This window comes from Suncus etruscus, chromosome 5 (genome assembly GCF_024139225.1).
Source record: "Suncus etruscus isolate mSunEtr1 chromosome 5, mSunEtr1.pri.cur, whole genome shotgun sequence".
Classification (NCBI taxonomy): Eukaryota; Metazoa; Chordata; class Mammalia; order Eulipotyphla; family Soricidae; genus Suncus; species Suncus etruscus.
The window spans coordinates 113,704,274-113,721,218 of NC_064852.1; the positions used below are offsets into that span (position 1 = coordinate 113,704,274).

Here is a 16,945-nt window from a genome sequence, read left to right on the forward strand (position 1 = left end):
AATGCATTTAATGATCTTTTGTAAGTCACTTAGAGAATGACGCGTGGAAACAAAGACTGGCAACTTTTCTCTTTCCCCATACTTGCCTCCTGAAGCAAGTACTTTGGGAGAGATTTCCATAATGAGAGAGATGAAAAGTGCAATCGAAACAATTATCACAGCATTATGACAAAAATAGATTTCAATGTTTAAAAAAAAGAGAAAAAAATTATCCAGAAGAGAAGTGTAAAGAGTCTCATGTCAATGTACTTTGTTATTCAGTCGAGGCAGAAGTATTGTTATTACTGGCATTTGAACTATCCCAATCTTCAGAATAATGTTGTACTCGGGAATAAATTATTTGCTTAGGTTTTAGCACTAATGTCTGTTTAAGCACACAAAGATATTGATTCCATTCTCCTTTTTTCCTAAAGTAGATAAAACTGATAAGAAAAATAAGTTAGGCCTCTGAAATATATCCTGCTCTTTTTAATTTAATGAAAGCTTCCTTTATTAAATATTTGACTCAGTTATTAAATTCTGAAAAAAAGATATTATTAGAAGATTCAATAAAATCCAATCAAACCAGAGATAGAGGCCTAACTACTGTGACTACAATTAAGCCTATAATAATTTATTTCATACAAAGTTGGTCTCTATAGAGGAAAAACTCAAAAATATAGTTGAAAGATACTCATTTAAAAACTGAATTTTTGGGGAGTCTCTTCCAGCATGGGGTTCGGCAGGCCTCCGCCATGCCAAAGACCTTCTTAACCAGGCCTAGGGGAGGTATGGTACTTGGGTGACCCCAGCACCCCTCTAACGACTTGCTCCAGATCTCCAGGGCTTGCACTGGGCCACGCGCCTGGGCAAGCCAGTGAGGTGGGTCCCTTGGAGGAGCTTGAAGGTTCCCCTAGGCTTTCCCCCATTCCAAACCCAGCTCCTTAGGGAGGGTTGGGTAGGGGTTTTGAACTTCCGGCCTCCCAACTCTTGAAGGACCTCTTTCCTTACTGGAGCTGGGAGTCTCTTCCAGCATGGGGTTCGGCAAGCCTCCGCCATGCCAAAGGCCTTCTTAACCAGGCCTAAGGGGTTGCGGGACTTGGATGACCCCAGCACCCCTCTATCACCTTGCTCCAGATCTCCAGGGCTTCCTCTGGGCCACATGCCTGGGCAAGCCAGCTAGGTGGGTCCCATGGAGGAGCTTGAAGGTTACCCTAGGCTTAATTTGTGGTGCTGAGAGCTGCTTGGTTGCACTAAAGCAGTCACTGGTAATTTTTTTTTTTTTACCAGTCTATATGTTTAAAACCTTGTGGGAGCACTAGCCCTCACACACACAATATACATTAATAGTACTCCCTATCCTTGAATTATGTTTTTGTGTATGTAGAATGTCCATTTTGTTATCTGCCCTTTCGCACACCCCTACAAAATCTCATTTTTTCTTTAACTCTCTCACCCCCTACCATCATTACTCCACATTTACCCTTTTTACCTTCAGTACTGCAGAGTCCTCAGTCACAGACCAAAGTGGTGCACTGGAGTTAACACAGCCCCCAACTATTTCAAAAGGCATGAAATGGATACAACATTTTATGTGTGTTTTCTTTGACAGCTATAGCTCTTGCTGAATATTTTCTTATACAATGACGATTTTCTCCATTTTTTACATTTTCTTCTCTTTGTGAACTATTCAATAGGAAATTTGGTGAAAGAGTCCCTCAGTTTAATGTTTATGTTTGAACCAAGTCACGGGTATTGTTGGAAGTGTTCTTATGCCCCCATATCACTGATAACGCCACGTGGCTTTATTTCTTGTTTGCATAGGCACATTAAAATGGGAAAGTACTATACATACAAATAAGTTCTTATCTAATATAGATGGAAACACACAAATCTTGTAGTGCAATGGGACCTTATGCCCTGAACATTGACACAATGACCTGGCACAGGCCTCAGAAGAATGGGCATTCTCCATTCACCCCTGATCTAGAGAAGCCATCTACAAAACATCCAAGGTTGTCTATAAAATCACCTGGAAGCAATCCTTTACCTGAGAAGACCCTACCGATGTTCTGACATCGACCTACTCAAAAGAGACTTCCCTTAACAACAACAACAACCTGCTTACTGGACAGGGCTTTCAGCATTGCCCTTTAATTGTGAGGTAAAACTAGAGGATTCTCCACACCAGCCTGACTTTAATGTAGGATATGCAGATTCCATTATCTTTAATACAGAAACCTGATGTCAACAATAGAGACTTGTGAAAAATAACACTGTATTGGCACTATAGACAATGACTTGGATTGAACAAACTAGTTTGCCTGGAGCCTAGAGTTGGTCTTATGCCAGGAAACTTCAGGGGTAGGGTCTCCTTGTATTTAGGCCAAGGCTTTTCCTTTCCATGTCCCCCATGTTTTGGTGGGCCTATGCAAACAATATTTGCCACTCTAACACCATTTTTACTGTGCTCCTTTGACTCTAAACCTTAAAAAAAAACACTTAAACTTTTGATGTTAACTTAAACTAATATGCATGTGCAAGATAATGTAAAAAAAATACTATGCCTTCAGTGTTTAAGGAGTCATATAAATTTCATGGCTTTAGATTGCTTTGTGTATTGCTAAGAAATGTTATAATGTGGGCTCGGAGAGATAGCAAAGCGGTGTTTGCCTTGCAAGCAGCTGATCCAGGACCTAAGGTGGTTGGTTCAAATTCCGGTGTCCCAAATGGTCCCCCGTGCCTGCCAGGAACTATTTCTGAGCAGACAGCCAGGAGTAGCCTCTGAGCACTCCCAGGTGTGGCTCAAAAACCAAAAAAAAAAAAAAAAAAGAAATGTTATACTGTACTATAAACTGGGGACTTGTGGACAAAGTAATTGTACAGGGTTCTGTTTTATTTTTCTCAATGTTCTTTGTAAGTTCAAAATTTAGGTGTCAGCAAGGGGATTTCTTCTGAGAACTCTGCTTATGGGTGACTGACCTTCCACTGTAACTTTACCTTGTCCTCTTTCTTTGCATCACTGTTCTTATAATTAAAAATAAACAAATAAAAAATAAACTGAATTTTAAAAAATCTGTTCAATTCTAAAGATAGTGTAAAACAATTCACTCTGAGGACTTCAAGGGAAATTCTCCTGTGCCTGTCTGTGTGTGTTTATGAATCCCTGAAGGTCTCTTCAGAGGCCTAGGGAGCGCACCCCCAAAAACTGCATTTTGAAGCTGCCAGTGAGTAAATTCTGGCTGTGCGGTCGCTGTCCAATAAGCTGAGCTCTCTGGCCTGCAGAGGCTCTGCACTGCTGTGCCTTTGTTCACTCTGAGGACTTCAAGGGAAATTCTCCTGTGCCTGTCTGCCTGTGTTTCTGAATCCCTGAAGGTCTCCTCAAAGGCCTAGGGAGTGCACCCCCAAAAAACTGCATTTTGAAGCTGCCCAGTGAGTAAATTCTGGCTGTGTGGTCGCTGTCCAATAAGCTGAGCTCTCTGGCCTGCGGGGCTCTGCCCTGATGTGCCTTTATTCACTCTGAGGACTTCAAGGGAAACTTCTCCTACGCCTGTCTACCTGTGTTTCTGAATCCCTAAAGGTCTCATCAGAGGCCTAGGGAGCACACCCCCAAAAAAACTGTTCGTTTCGCTTAGCAGCCGTGCAATATTTCTTGCCAATGAACCCACCACAACACGCAGGAAAAACCACACTACAAGCATGACAATGGGGAAACCTCACAGGCAAACACCATGTACAGAGAATGAAAACGAAAGCTCGGATGACCTAATAAATTCCAACCACCTAATTAACCTCTCGAATAAGGAACTTAAAATAGCAATATGGAAGATGTTTGAAGAACTCGAAGAAAGCATAGATCGATCTGAACAGAACACAAAGACAGAAATTAGAAAACTCCAAACTGAAAAAAACAGATATGAAAAACACGGTAGCTCAATCGAAAACTTCAATGGATGGCCTCGCCAGCAGGGTATCAGCAGCTGAGGAGAGAATCAGAGTACTGGAAGATGTGAAGCAGAAAATCTCAACACAACAGAAGAAATCAAAAAAGAACCTTAAGACAAACGAACAGGTAATGAAAAAAGTACTCAAGGAACGCGAACAGATGAAAATAGAAGTCTTTGATAAACTCAACAGAAACAACATAAGAATCATTGGAGTCCCAGAGACCCAGGTAGGAGATCTCCAGGAAGAATCAACTGTCAAAGACATCATCAAAGAGATACTCTCAGAGTTAAAGACTACATGCAATCAAATCCTGCATGCCTGAAGAGTACCAGCTAAAAGAGACACAAAGAAAAATACCCCAAAACACATTCTCGTTACAATGACAAATCCCACAGATAGAGATAGAATACTGAAAGCAGCAAGATCAAAAAGAGAAATTACATTCAAAGGAGCATCCCTAAGACTTACAGCAGACATGTCACAAGAAACTCTCAAGGCAAAAAGACAGTGGTGGGATATTGTGACAAGACTGAATGAAATGAATACCTCACTGAGAATATTGCACCCAGCCCGACTCATATTCAGGTTTGAAGGAAGAATACATAGCTTCATGGATAAACAACAGCTCAGAAACTTCACAGATGATAAACCAGCCTTAAAGGAAAAACTGACAGGTCTACTCTAAGAAAAGAGAAACCAAAAAACACAGCAACTTATCTACAAAGATGACATTAAATCCTATGACAATCATCTCCCTCAATGTCAATGGACTAAATTCACCAATTAAAAGACAAAGAGTGGCAAAATGGGTCAAAAAGATGAATCCAACCTTCTGCTGCCTACAAGAAACACATCTGAATAGTCAAAACAAATATAGACTCCAAATCAAAGGCTGGAGGAAAATCATCCAAGCAAACAACACCCTCAAAAAAGCTGGGGTGGCCATATTAGTATCTGATGACACCAAATTTATACTCAGAAAACTGGTAAGGGACAAAAACTATGTACTAATCAAGAGATATGTGCAAGAGGAAGAAATCAGACTATTAAACATATATGCACCCAATGAGAGACCAGCAAATTATCTAATACAATTACTGACAAATCTGAAAGAAGAAATCAATAATAACACAATAATTGTGGGAGACCTCAACATGGTCCTGTCAACACTTGATAGGTCAACCAGACTAAAACCCAACAAAAACATACTAGCCCTGAAAAGAGTAATGGAAGAAAGAGGACTAGTAGATATATATAGGACACTCCATCCCAAAAAACCTGGATACACATTCTTCTCCAATGTACATGGGTCATTCTCCAGGACAGACTAAATGCTGACACATAAAACATACCTCCATAAAATCAAGAGGATAGAAATCTTGCAGGCTACCTTTGCTGACCACAAGGCTCTGAAATTAAATGTGAACGACAAAACCACACAGAAGAAAAACTTTAACAATTGGAAATTAAACAGGCTGATACTGAACAACCAGTGGGTCCGAGATGAAATCAAAAAGGAAATCAAAACTTTCCTGGAAACAAATAATAATGAAGACACAAACTGCCAGAATCTATGGGACACAGCAAAAGCAGTCTAGAGCAGAAAATTTATAGCTCTACAAGCACACATCAGGAAGGAAGAAGGGACATACCTAAATAACTTAATGACGCAGCTCAAAAAATTAGAAAATGAGCAACAAAAGGAACCAAAAATAGGGAGACAGAAGGAAATAACAAAGCTGAAAGCAGAACTCAATGAAGTGGAAAACCAAAAAACAATGCGAAAGATCAATGAAAGCATAAGTTGGTTTTTTGAAAAAATAAAAAAGATTGATAGATCATTGGTAAAACTCACAAAGAAAGAGAGAGAAATCCGATAACCCATATTAGAAATAAAAAGGGGGAGATCACGACAGATATTGCAGAAATCCATAGGGTAATCAGAGACTACTTTGAGAAACTTTATGCTACTAAACATGAGAACCTAGAAGAAATGGAAAAATTCTTGGACACTTATAACCTTCCACTTTTAAGTAAGGAGGATGTAGCACATATAAACACCCCCATCACTACTAAGGAAATTGAAACTGTAATCAAACATCTGCCCAAAAATAAAACCCAGGCCCAGATGGATTTACTAATGAATTCTTTCAAATCTTTCAAGAAGAGCTACTACCAATCCTATCCAGGCTCTTCCATGAAATTGAAAAAACGGGAATAATCCCAAACAGCTTTTATGAAGGCAACATCACCTTGATACCAAAACCAGACAGAGATGCTGCCAAAAAAGAAATTAACAGGCCAATATCCCTGAGGAATGCTGATACAAAGATCTTCAACAAAATCCTGGCAAATAGGATCCAATGCCTCATCAAGAAGATCATACACTATGACCAAGTAGGTTTCATTCCAGGAATGCAAGGATAGTTTAACATCCATAAATCTATCAACATCATACACAACATCAACAACAAGAAAAATAAAAATCACATGATCATAACAATAGATGCAGAGAAAGCATTTGATAAGGTCCAACACCCATTCTTGATCAAAACTCTCAGCAAGATGGGAATGAAAGGAACCTTTCTCAATTTAGTTGAAGCCATCTACCACAAGCCAATGGCAAATATTATCCTCAATGGGGAAAAACTAAAAGCCTTTCCTATAAATTCTGGTACAAGACAAGGCTGTCCGCTCTCACCACTCCTCTTCAACATAGCACTGGAAGTTCTTGCTATAGTGATCAGGCAAGAAAAAGATATCAAGGGAATTCAGATAAGAAAGGAAGAAGTCAAGCTCTCATTGTTTGCAGACGACATGATACTCTACTTAGAAAACCCTAAACACTCTACCAAAAAGCTTTTAGAAACAACAGACTCATATAGCAAGGTGGCAGGCCAGAAAATTAACACACAGAAATCAATGGCCTTTTTATACACCAATAATAATAGGGAAGAGAAGGAAGTCAAGAAGGCAATCCCATTCACATTAGTGCCACAAAAACTCAAATATCTTGGAGTCAACTTGACCAAAGACGAAAAGGACAAAGAAAACTATAAATCCCTGCTCCAAGAAATAAGAGAGGACACACGGAAATGGAAACACATACCCTGCTCATGGATTGGCAGGATTAACATCATTAAAATGGCAATACTCCCCAAAGCATTATACAGATTTAATGCAATCCCCTTAAAAATACCCATCACATTCTTCAAAGAAGTGGATCAAACACTTATGAAGTTTATCTGAAACAATAAACACCCTCCAATAGCTAAAGCACTTCTAGGGAAAAGGAAAATGGTAGGCATTACTTTCCCCAACTTTAAACTGTACTACAAAGCAATATTTATCAAAACAGCATGGTATTGGAATACAGACAGACCCTCAGATCAGTGGAATAGGCTTGAGTTCTCAGACATTGTCTCCTAGACATACAACTACCTAATTTTTGACAAAGGAACAAGAAATCCTAAGTGGAGCAGGGATAACCTCTTCAACAAGTAGTGCTGGCAGAACTGGTTAGCCACTTGCAAAAAAGCGAATATAGACCCCCCAGTTAACATCATGTATGAAGGTAAAATCCAAATGGATTAAAGACCTTGATATCAGACCTGATACCTTAAGGTATATAGAACAACATGTTGGCAAAACTCTCCATGATATTGAGACTAAAGACATCTTCAAGGAGGAAACTGCACTTTCCAATCAAGTGGAAGTAGAGATCAACAGATGGAAATACATTAAACTGAGAAGCTTCTGCAGCTCAAAAGAAATACTGCCCAAGATAGAAGAGTCACCCACCGAGAGGGAGAAACTATTTGCCCAACACCCCTCAGATAAGAGGTTAATAGCCAAAATATACAGGGCACTGACAGAACTTTACAAGAAAAAAACATCTAATCCCATCAAAAAAATGGGGAGAAGAAATGAACAGACGCTTTGATATAAAAGAAATACAAATGGCCTAAAGGCACATTAAAAAATGCTCTTCATCACTAATCATCAGGGAGATGCAAACCAAAACAACGATGAGATACCATCTCACACCACAGAGATTGGCACATATCACAAAGAATGAGAACAATCAGTGCTGGAGGGGATATGGAGAAGAAGGAACTCTTATCCACTGCTGGTGGGAATGCTGTCTAGTCCAACCTCTATGGAAAGCGATATGGAGATTCCTCCAAAATATGGAAATTGAGCTCCCATTTGACCTAGCTATACCACTCCTAGGGATATACCCTAAGAACACAAGAATACAATACAAAAACCCCTTCCTTACACCTATGTTTACTGCAGCACTATTCACAATAGCCAGGCTCTGGAAACAACGAAGATGCCCTTCAACAGATGAATGGCTAAAGAAACTGTAATACATATACACAATGGAATATTATGCAGCCCTCAGGAGAGATGAACTCATGAAATTTTCCTATACATGGATGTACATGGAATCTATCATGCTGAGTGAAATAAGTCAGAGGGAGAAAGAGAGACGCAGAACAGTCTCACTCATCTATGGGTTTTAAGAAAAATAAAAGTCATTTTTGCAACAATCCTCAGAGACAATGAGAGGAGGGCTGGAACTTCCAGCTCACTTCATGAAGCACACCACAAAATGTGGTGAGTGCAGTTACAGAAATAACTACACAGTGAACTACCATAATCATGTGAATGAATGAGGGAACTGGAAAGCCTGTCTAGAGTACAGGTGGGGGTGGGGTGGGATGGAGGGAGATTTGGGACATTGGTGGTTGAGTGTTGCACTGGTGAAGGGGGTGTTCTTTACATGACTGAAACCTAATCACAATCATATATGTAATCAAGATGTTTAAATAAAGAAAAAAATGATAGTGTAAAACAGTTGAAAGATAATTTTTATTTATTAATATTCTGAAAATTATTCTTGAACTCTATCGCAGCTTAAAATACCAGTTTTTTTCTTATTTTATATAGTAGTTTTGAAAAGTAAATCTAGTTTGAAGTTATTTACACATTTGATATGCAGTGACTTCAGCATTCTTCTTTATATATAAAACAAATAATTGCTAATATTTTTCATATTTTTATGTAGACAGTTGCTTTAAGTATATTTTAGAAATGTACATTCTACTTAGGACAAAATACTATGACTGAAGGTATAAATAAAGCCCAATTTAATTACTTCATTTTATTTAATACCCACTTTACTACTTTATTCCTTACTGGCTCCATCTTCTAAAACAATTTAGTAAATGTAATAGCAAGAGTCTGATGGTTGACTCTTGTTCCATGAAACAATAAAACAAATCCAACAGAAAGAGAAGAAAAAAGTAATCTTAATATCTTAAGACAATACAGTTTCAAGGTTTTGTGCTTTTGTTTGTTTGTTTTGTTGGTTTTGGTTTTTGGGCCACACCAGGCAGCCTTCAGGAGAAACTTCTGGCTCTGCACTCAGAAACTGCTCTTGGCAGGCTCAGGAGATTTTATGAGATATAAGGGATCGAACTAGGGTCGATTGGCTGCATTCAAGGCAAATATACTCCCTGGTGTGCTATCGCTCTGGCTTCTGAATACCTTAAAAACTTTTCAAGTTAGATTCCCAAATAACTATTAATAGTACGTGAACAAAGCATTGTATATGTAACATTCCCAGAAGAAATCCATGATCTTTAATCACAAAATATTTTAACTAATTTGTAATAAATATTTGGGTTTGTATATTCAGTCAATAATCCACATTATAACCATACTTAGAGAAAACAGTTAACTTTTGTTATCATGTATCTATCATTTGGAACATTAATGGAAACAAAACCTTTAGATAACTTCATATCTTATTTATTATCTTCTCAACTCAACAGGAGTGAGTTTGCTTTTATCCACTTTCCTACATTCTGCACTGAATGGTTCTGAGTCAGTCACCTAATTTTTCTTTGACAGTTTTCATGTGTTAATAACAAGTACAAATTATTTTGTATTAGAATTGATAATGAGCATCTTTAAATATGAGGTGCTAGATCAGATTTTGAAACAACTTTTTCCTTGAAAATTTAAGATGAATTATTGTGGGAGTTGCCAGCCACCATTTCAAGTTGACTGTTGGCAAGAGACTAAGTTGTTCCCTTACACAGGTCAAAATACATGTTTCTTAAAATCCTGCTTATTGGGGGCCATGCAGCCACACAGTGAGCCCCCCAAAATACTTCAATAGTGTCATCCGTGAAAAATTAAGTGAGGCCTTGGAGGGATAGTGTAGCAGGTAGGGCATTTGGCTGGCACTCAAGAAACCCAGGTTCTATTCCTAGTGACACGAATGGTCCTCTGAGCACATCTAGGATTGATCCCTGATTTTTTTTTGGGGGGGTTACACCGGCATTGCTCAGGGTTACTCCTGGTTCTAATCTCAGAAATCGCTTCTGGCAGCCTCGGGGGATCATATGGGATACAGGGATCCGAACCACGGTCCCTCTGCATGCAAGGCAAATGCCCCACTTTCATGCTATCTCTCCAGTCCCAATCCTTGGATACATTCAGGAAGAAACCCTGTGCATCATCAGGTGTGGACCCAAAATAATAATAGTAATAATAATAATTATTATAAAAATAATAATAATAAGAATAAGAATAAAGGAGAGAGAAGAAAGATTAAGTGAAAATCAGTGACAATAAAATGTTAATACAGGTGAGAAAATCAGGAGTTTTATAGTCTAAAAGGCTGAGTTTCACCCCTTTGGGAGATGGATTGCTGGATGACACATTTTAGAAACTGTATTGGGAGCTGGAGCAAGAACTTAAAGACAGGTAAGGATTGTCCCAGGAAAAACGCAAAGGCCAATTTATCAACGTGGGCGAATTTCACAGAAAGGCAAATGATAGGTGGAGATGCTGAGGTCCAGGTAAAGTGCTCACAGTCATTCTGGGAGATGCCAAAGTGTCCAATTCCAGAAGTTGAAGAATCTAAACAAGTTAAAATGAATCTATGGATACATCTTCCAGAGATATACAGAAAGAGATGAGAAGGGGTCTAAAGACCTGCTTCAGGAAGACAGAACACCTCCTTCAGACTGTGCAACTTCTAGGACTCTGCTCCACCCAGAGTCTAACAACACTTCATATCATATATGGGCAGAATCAGTTCATTCATTCATTTCTACTCCTTGGATAGATCTTTGGCAAGGTCAATATCTGCCTCTACTTTCTTGCTCATGGACATTATTGGTTTGGTCCCCTCTCTCCCTCCCTCCAACATTCTACCTCACTTCATTAGACTTTTTACTTCATTGTATGCCCCAGGTTGCAAGTCAAAGAGACATGCATAAAGAGAGAGAGAGAGAGACAGACAGACAGAAAGACAGACAGACAGACAGAGAGGGAGAGAGAGAGAGAGACATGCATGTGTGTGCCACACCTCCATAAGGAAATTGAAGTCAGAGAAATGAAGGTCGTAAATCTTTGGGACTTTATTTCTACTGTAGTTTTGTTTGCTGGTAACTTTCTTTTTTATTTGTAATTGTGGTTTCACATTCTAGAACACTAAATCTGAGGAAGTCAGAGGAAAGGCCTCTCTCTTCAAAGTGAAGTCATTCTTGAATGTACAGCAGGAAGGATGATTTGCATAGAAAGATTTTGAAAAGTGGATAGAAAGGTAGAAATTACAAAATATTTACCAATGATCACATGGAGTTATCTGGTAAGATGTTTGACCCAGGAGCAACACACACTAATGTGTCTCCCAGAGGGTGTGGTCTTATTTGGGAAATTATTTAAATGACTGTGGGTTTTCTCTTATGAATTTTGTCAGTATCTCCATTTGAAAGAAGACAAGTGAATGTGGTACATCATTGAAAGCCAGTCTTCTGATTTGTTGTATGTAGCTTATAAACATCAGATTGGGCTTTTACAGATTCTGACATTTTCCACCACAATAAAATCTGGCGACCCTTACCAAAATCGATAATGATAGCAATGACAGGAGAATTTATGGAAAAGTACCCAGAAGAGATCACTTTCTCTCCAGGAGTGCCTGGCTAGTTTTGTGCCTGGCCTCTGATGGATGCCCCAGCTGTGACATGCTTTCAGCCTCTGTGATGGAAAAACCACACAAGAAAAACCAAGTAAAATTTTAGCTGAATTTGAGCTGTCCAAATACTTTAGTCTTAAGTATCACTCCATTAGGAAAGTGACTCCCAGTATTGCCATAAAAAGAGCAAAGAAGTTCAAGTTGACTAAGAGTGTCATTTTTCTTTCATTTTTGGATTGCAAAAAAAAAATTTCGCTCAGTGCACAATGGGACCAATGCAAGTAATTCAGACTAGTCACTAGCCACACAATAGATATGAATGAACACATATGTGATAAAATATCTCTGAGTAGTTGGAAAACTGCTTAAATTGGAATGCTACAGACATAAAAAAAAACTAGTGAATGGGGTTTAAAACTGACTTTTATTGGGAATTATGCTTTTCTCTGAAGATGGTTATTCTTTCAACTTAAAGTTTATTGTTGTTTTATTCCCGAGGAAACATGTTTTTTTCTCTTTTCCTATCAACATTTTCACGTTTTATCCAGTTGTCATATACAAATCTAAAATTTCCATGTTACTGAAACAATTTCAGAATATCAATTCATTATGCTATTTAAAGTCAGTGAGTGCCATCTCTTAGATAGGCACTAAATTTTAAGTATTATGTTAAGAACCATGACAAGCAATAAAGAAACAACACTCACTGCATGTGTTTTCACAATGTTCATAGAAAAAAATCACATATGGCCACTCATTGTTACAGTAAACTCAAATGATCTTTATTATGTTTTTAAGAGACATGAACAACTAGAGGGTGTTCAGGTAGAAATTAGGTTCAGTATGAACTAAGGAACTGATGGAAGATCAATAGAAATACCGCAACCACCAACAACAATAACAACAAAGGCAACTGAAGAAATTCATAGATGGCTGAAACCTACAATCAAAAAGAAGACATCCAACATGTACAACATCTACCTCCAATACTTGCTCTGGCCTTTGAGGATCTAATTGGTTTTTCCCATTTTCTACCTTTCTTGTCTTTACCTTGTTCTATGTTCTTGGCCATGTACCTACATACCAGAGCTTAAAAAATTCTCTTTTTGTAGAGTTTAACCTCAGTGTGCATGATGATATGATCCTCAAAATGATACTTCTAATATTTCAGTCAGCTGTAACCCTGTCCATTTAAATTTCAGGCCATTTATACTTACTGGATCTCCCCAGATGCAGATGTAGAGTTAACAACACTTATATTTATGTCCCCTCATTTTCTATAGACTTTTTAAAAGATACTAGCTAGACTTTTAATAACATGATCAAATGATTATATGATTGTGTTAATTTTAAGAGAGTAAATAATCTTCATTTCAACAGGTCAATCTTGCTAACGTCACTTGCTGTGAAATCCCCTTCCTCACATTCTCTCTCATTTTAGGTGAACTTAGTATAACTAAGAACATTCCTAAGATTGAATGAAAATGGAGCGGGAGATAGAATTCTTAAATATTGTAAATTACATTTGTTATAAGATATTTCTGTGAGCAGTGGCAATACTGGCAGTTATCCTGATTGGGAAAATGGGAATATCTTTAATATTCACTGGATCACTTAGTGAACAATAAAGGATCACTCAGCTTGGTGATCTAGAGGTACAAATTCAGGTGATATTCTTAAATGACTATGATCTTTTGTGCCTTCAGGCTAGAGTACTGAAAGATAAATAAGATCTGAAATGTACAAAGCCAGACATAAGAAACAGAAAATTCTTCACTGACCCGATGTATAAAATTGTATGTAATTAAGTATTCAGATCACTCAGTTCGTATAGCTTTGTAAAAAAGTTCTCTCCCATTTGAAAATGTAGCACATAATTAAAATTCCTTACACCAGTAAGATACCAACTTGTAGCAATTTCACAGATTTCAAGTAAGCATGTGTGAAGTGTTATGTTTTATATCCCAACATTATTTAAGCAAAAACTTTAATTAACCATAATACAGCAAAGACTGATTTATCTATTTATTTATCTATGAAAATACATTATATATGAAGATTATATCAATAAATATGTATTCAAAATCAAGGAAATATAATAACTTAGATATTAATATCATCAACTAACAATTTTCATGTTTTTTATATATTTAGGATATCAGCTTGTTAAATTTGAAAATTGTAATTTTTCTTCAGGTAAATACCTTTGGGAGGGTTTTTACAATCTATACCCCTTTTATTAAATAGCAGTTTCTTCAAATCATATGAGTTGAAAATCCTACAAGGGCAGAGATAAAATACAGTGGGTAAGGTGCTTGCCATACTTGCAATCAATCTGTTTTCTCTTCTCAGTACCACTTATGGTCTCCTAAGCCCCTGAGCAGTAGTGGGCATGGCCTCAAGACCCTACTTCCCTCCCCAAAATTTTATAAAAAAGGGAAAAAATGCTCCACAAAATGTGGATCTGTTTGTCTCCTTTTTTTTTTGCCACACCCGTTTGACGTTGAGGGGTTACTCCTGGCTATGTGCTCAGTAATCACTCCTGGCTTGGGGGTACCATGTGGGACGCCAGGGGATTGAACCATGGTTTGTCCTATGCTAGCGCTTGCAAGGCAGACACCTTACCTCTAGCGCCACCTCTCCGGCCCCACTATTTGTCTCTTTTATTGAGGGTTCATATCCTGTTGTCTTTTCAATATAGTTACAGTTTTAACTTTCCTCTTAATTTACTTAAAGAATACTGATGACATGTATGGCATTCACTAGAGCACCTTAAGACACACTGGACACATCAGTACACAACACAAATAGGGAACATATACCAATACATATTACATATTCACAATGCAAATGTGAAACAACAGTGCAAAATCCTGATATTGGAGTGGTTGCCAGTAGATGAAGTAAGACAGATAATGAATACCTCTATACATAAATGAGGGCATTAAGAGAAGAACAAAGGAATCTTTTAGGATTTTGAGACCAAGTCAGAAGGTAGAGCCACCAACTGTGAGCTCTCAGAAAACAAGCAACACTATACTCACTGTTGCTATCACTTAGGACCAGGAGCCTTAAAGGGCATTTAATGCATCATGCTGAGCTGAGCCAAAACAGAAAGGGAGAAATAAAGCTCAACCTTTACATTCAGAAATTTGGGAGTGGGAAATGCATCACACAAAGGCATATCCTTTGTTCATGAAAAGAACCTCCTTTGTGCCTCCTGATATGCAAATAAATTGTGATTGTCAGGTTTGTTTCCCTTCACCAACATTTTTTTTCTTCAGCATCAACATTTATTTTAAAACAAACACTATTCCCACTAATGAAGCATATGTTATCACCCTTGCAATTTAATGATAAATGAGCATAAAAGTGCCATCAACACCAAGGCTAAACAAATCCAGGAGATGCACTGTAATCTCCACAGCAACCTGACAGTCCTGTGCTCTGGGAAGGAATCCATCATCCAGTAAATTGAACTTTGAATTTTCTACAATTCATAGGCTAGGTATTGATAAAGTTTATCTAAATTTATAAGATTTAGACAACCCACAAAATTCTCATAACTACTAAGATAAAGTAGACTGATTGGGTATGTGGCTTTAAATGTTTGAAATGGGAATCTATGTTAATGCAGAGACTGGTAAGGTTTGTTAAATAAGGAAGAAGGCATGAATCAAGTGACTGTAGGAGAAAGTGACTGAGAATGAAGAGTCAAGAGTCTGGATAGAGAAACAACATCTGGGCCAGAGCTATAGTGCAGAGATAGGACATTTGCCTTGTACTCCGATGTTCCAGGAAGAACCACGGTTCAATCCCCGATGTCCCATATGATCCCCCTCCCCCACAAGCCAGGAGCGATTTCTGAGCAAATATCCAGGAGTAACCCCTGAGTGTCACCAGGTGTGGCCCAAATACCAAAAAGAAAAGAAAAGAAAAGTAAAACAACCTCACAACCAGAGAGATTTTATGGCTGGGAGAATGTTTGCCTAACTAATGTGGCAGTCCTGTTTTTGCTCCCTGGCATCCTAAAAGGTCCCCTGAGCATGAAATAAGTGATTCCTAAGTATAGTCAGTAACAACCTATAAGCACTGCTGCATGTGACCCAAACACTAAAACAAAACAAAACAAAACAACAAAACCACTTGGCTTTACAGAGAAAGTATCAATTTGATTTGTTCCAATAGCAGTTTGGCTGTAAACACAAATGATCTATATAGTATTTTTTTTTCAAATAATAAAGAACAGGGAAATGTATTTTGAAAAAATATGTAGTGTGTGAATATGTGAAAAATACTTTAAAAATGGAGCAATAGCAAAGCAGGTAGTTTTTTGCTTTGTTTGATTTTGCTTTGTTTGATTTTGCTTTGCACACAGTCAATATGAATTCAATCCCCAGCATCCCATATGGTTCCTCAAGCACCACCAGCAGTAGTAATTCCTGAGGTGCAGATCCAGGAGTAACCCCTGTGTACCACAAGGTGTGGCAAAAATTCAATAAATGAATAAACGAATTAATTAATTAATTAAAAAGAGGAAGTATCACTGTTTTGTGGTTTATTTATATGCTTATGCAATCAATGAAGCTTTATGAAAAAAGAAAACATGAGACAGAGAAGAAAGCAAAAAGAGGATATCTATAAAAATAAAAGCATAGAATTGGACACTCTAAGATTAAGGGCAGATGATTTCAAAATGAAATGCACTGGAAGTGAATCTTAGTCTGTGTCCAGGGCAGGGGGCGGTTAGCCCAAGAGAATGACTTTATTCTGCAAGGAGCACATATCAGATGATGCTCTGAGCCAAGGGCACAGGGGATTTTTCAGGCCACTGCTTCCCATTGGGTTGAGGGCAGTCCACGAAAGAAGACTTCACTAGCTTTTTGTAAGATGAGAGAAGGAAAATTGAGGAATGCCTGCAGGCCATTGAGCTGCAGTTGCAAACAATTACAGGCAACATCAAAGTACTAAATTCCAATCACCAAGTCCTTCACGAGAGATGAGAAACATCCACAT

General features: G+C 38.1%; 1 protein-coding gene across 1 annotated transcript in view; it reads right to left on the reverse strand.

Moving 5' to 3' along the window:
- The window catches only part of PARD3B (par-3 family cell polarity regulator beta), a 1,279,582-nt gene that overhangs the window by 694,144 nt on the left and 568,493 nt on the right, over positions 1-16,945 (reverse strand). The gene's annotated exons all lie outside the window — the stretch shown is intronic.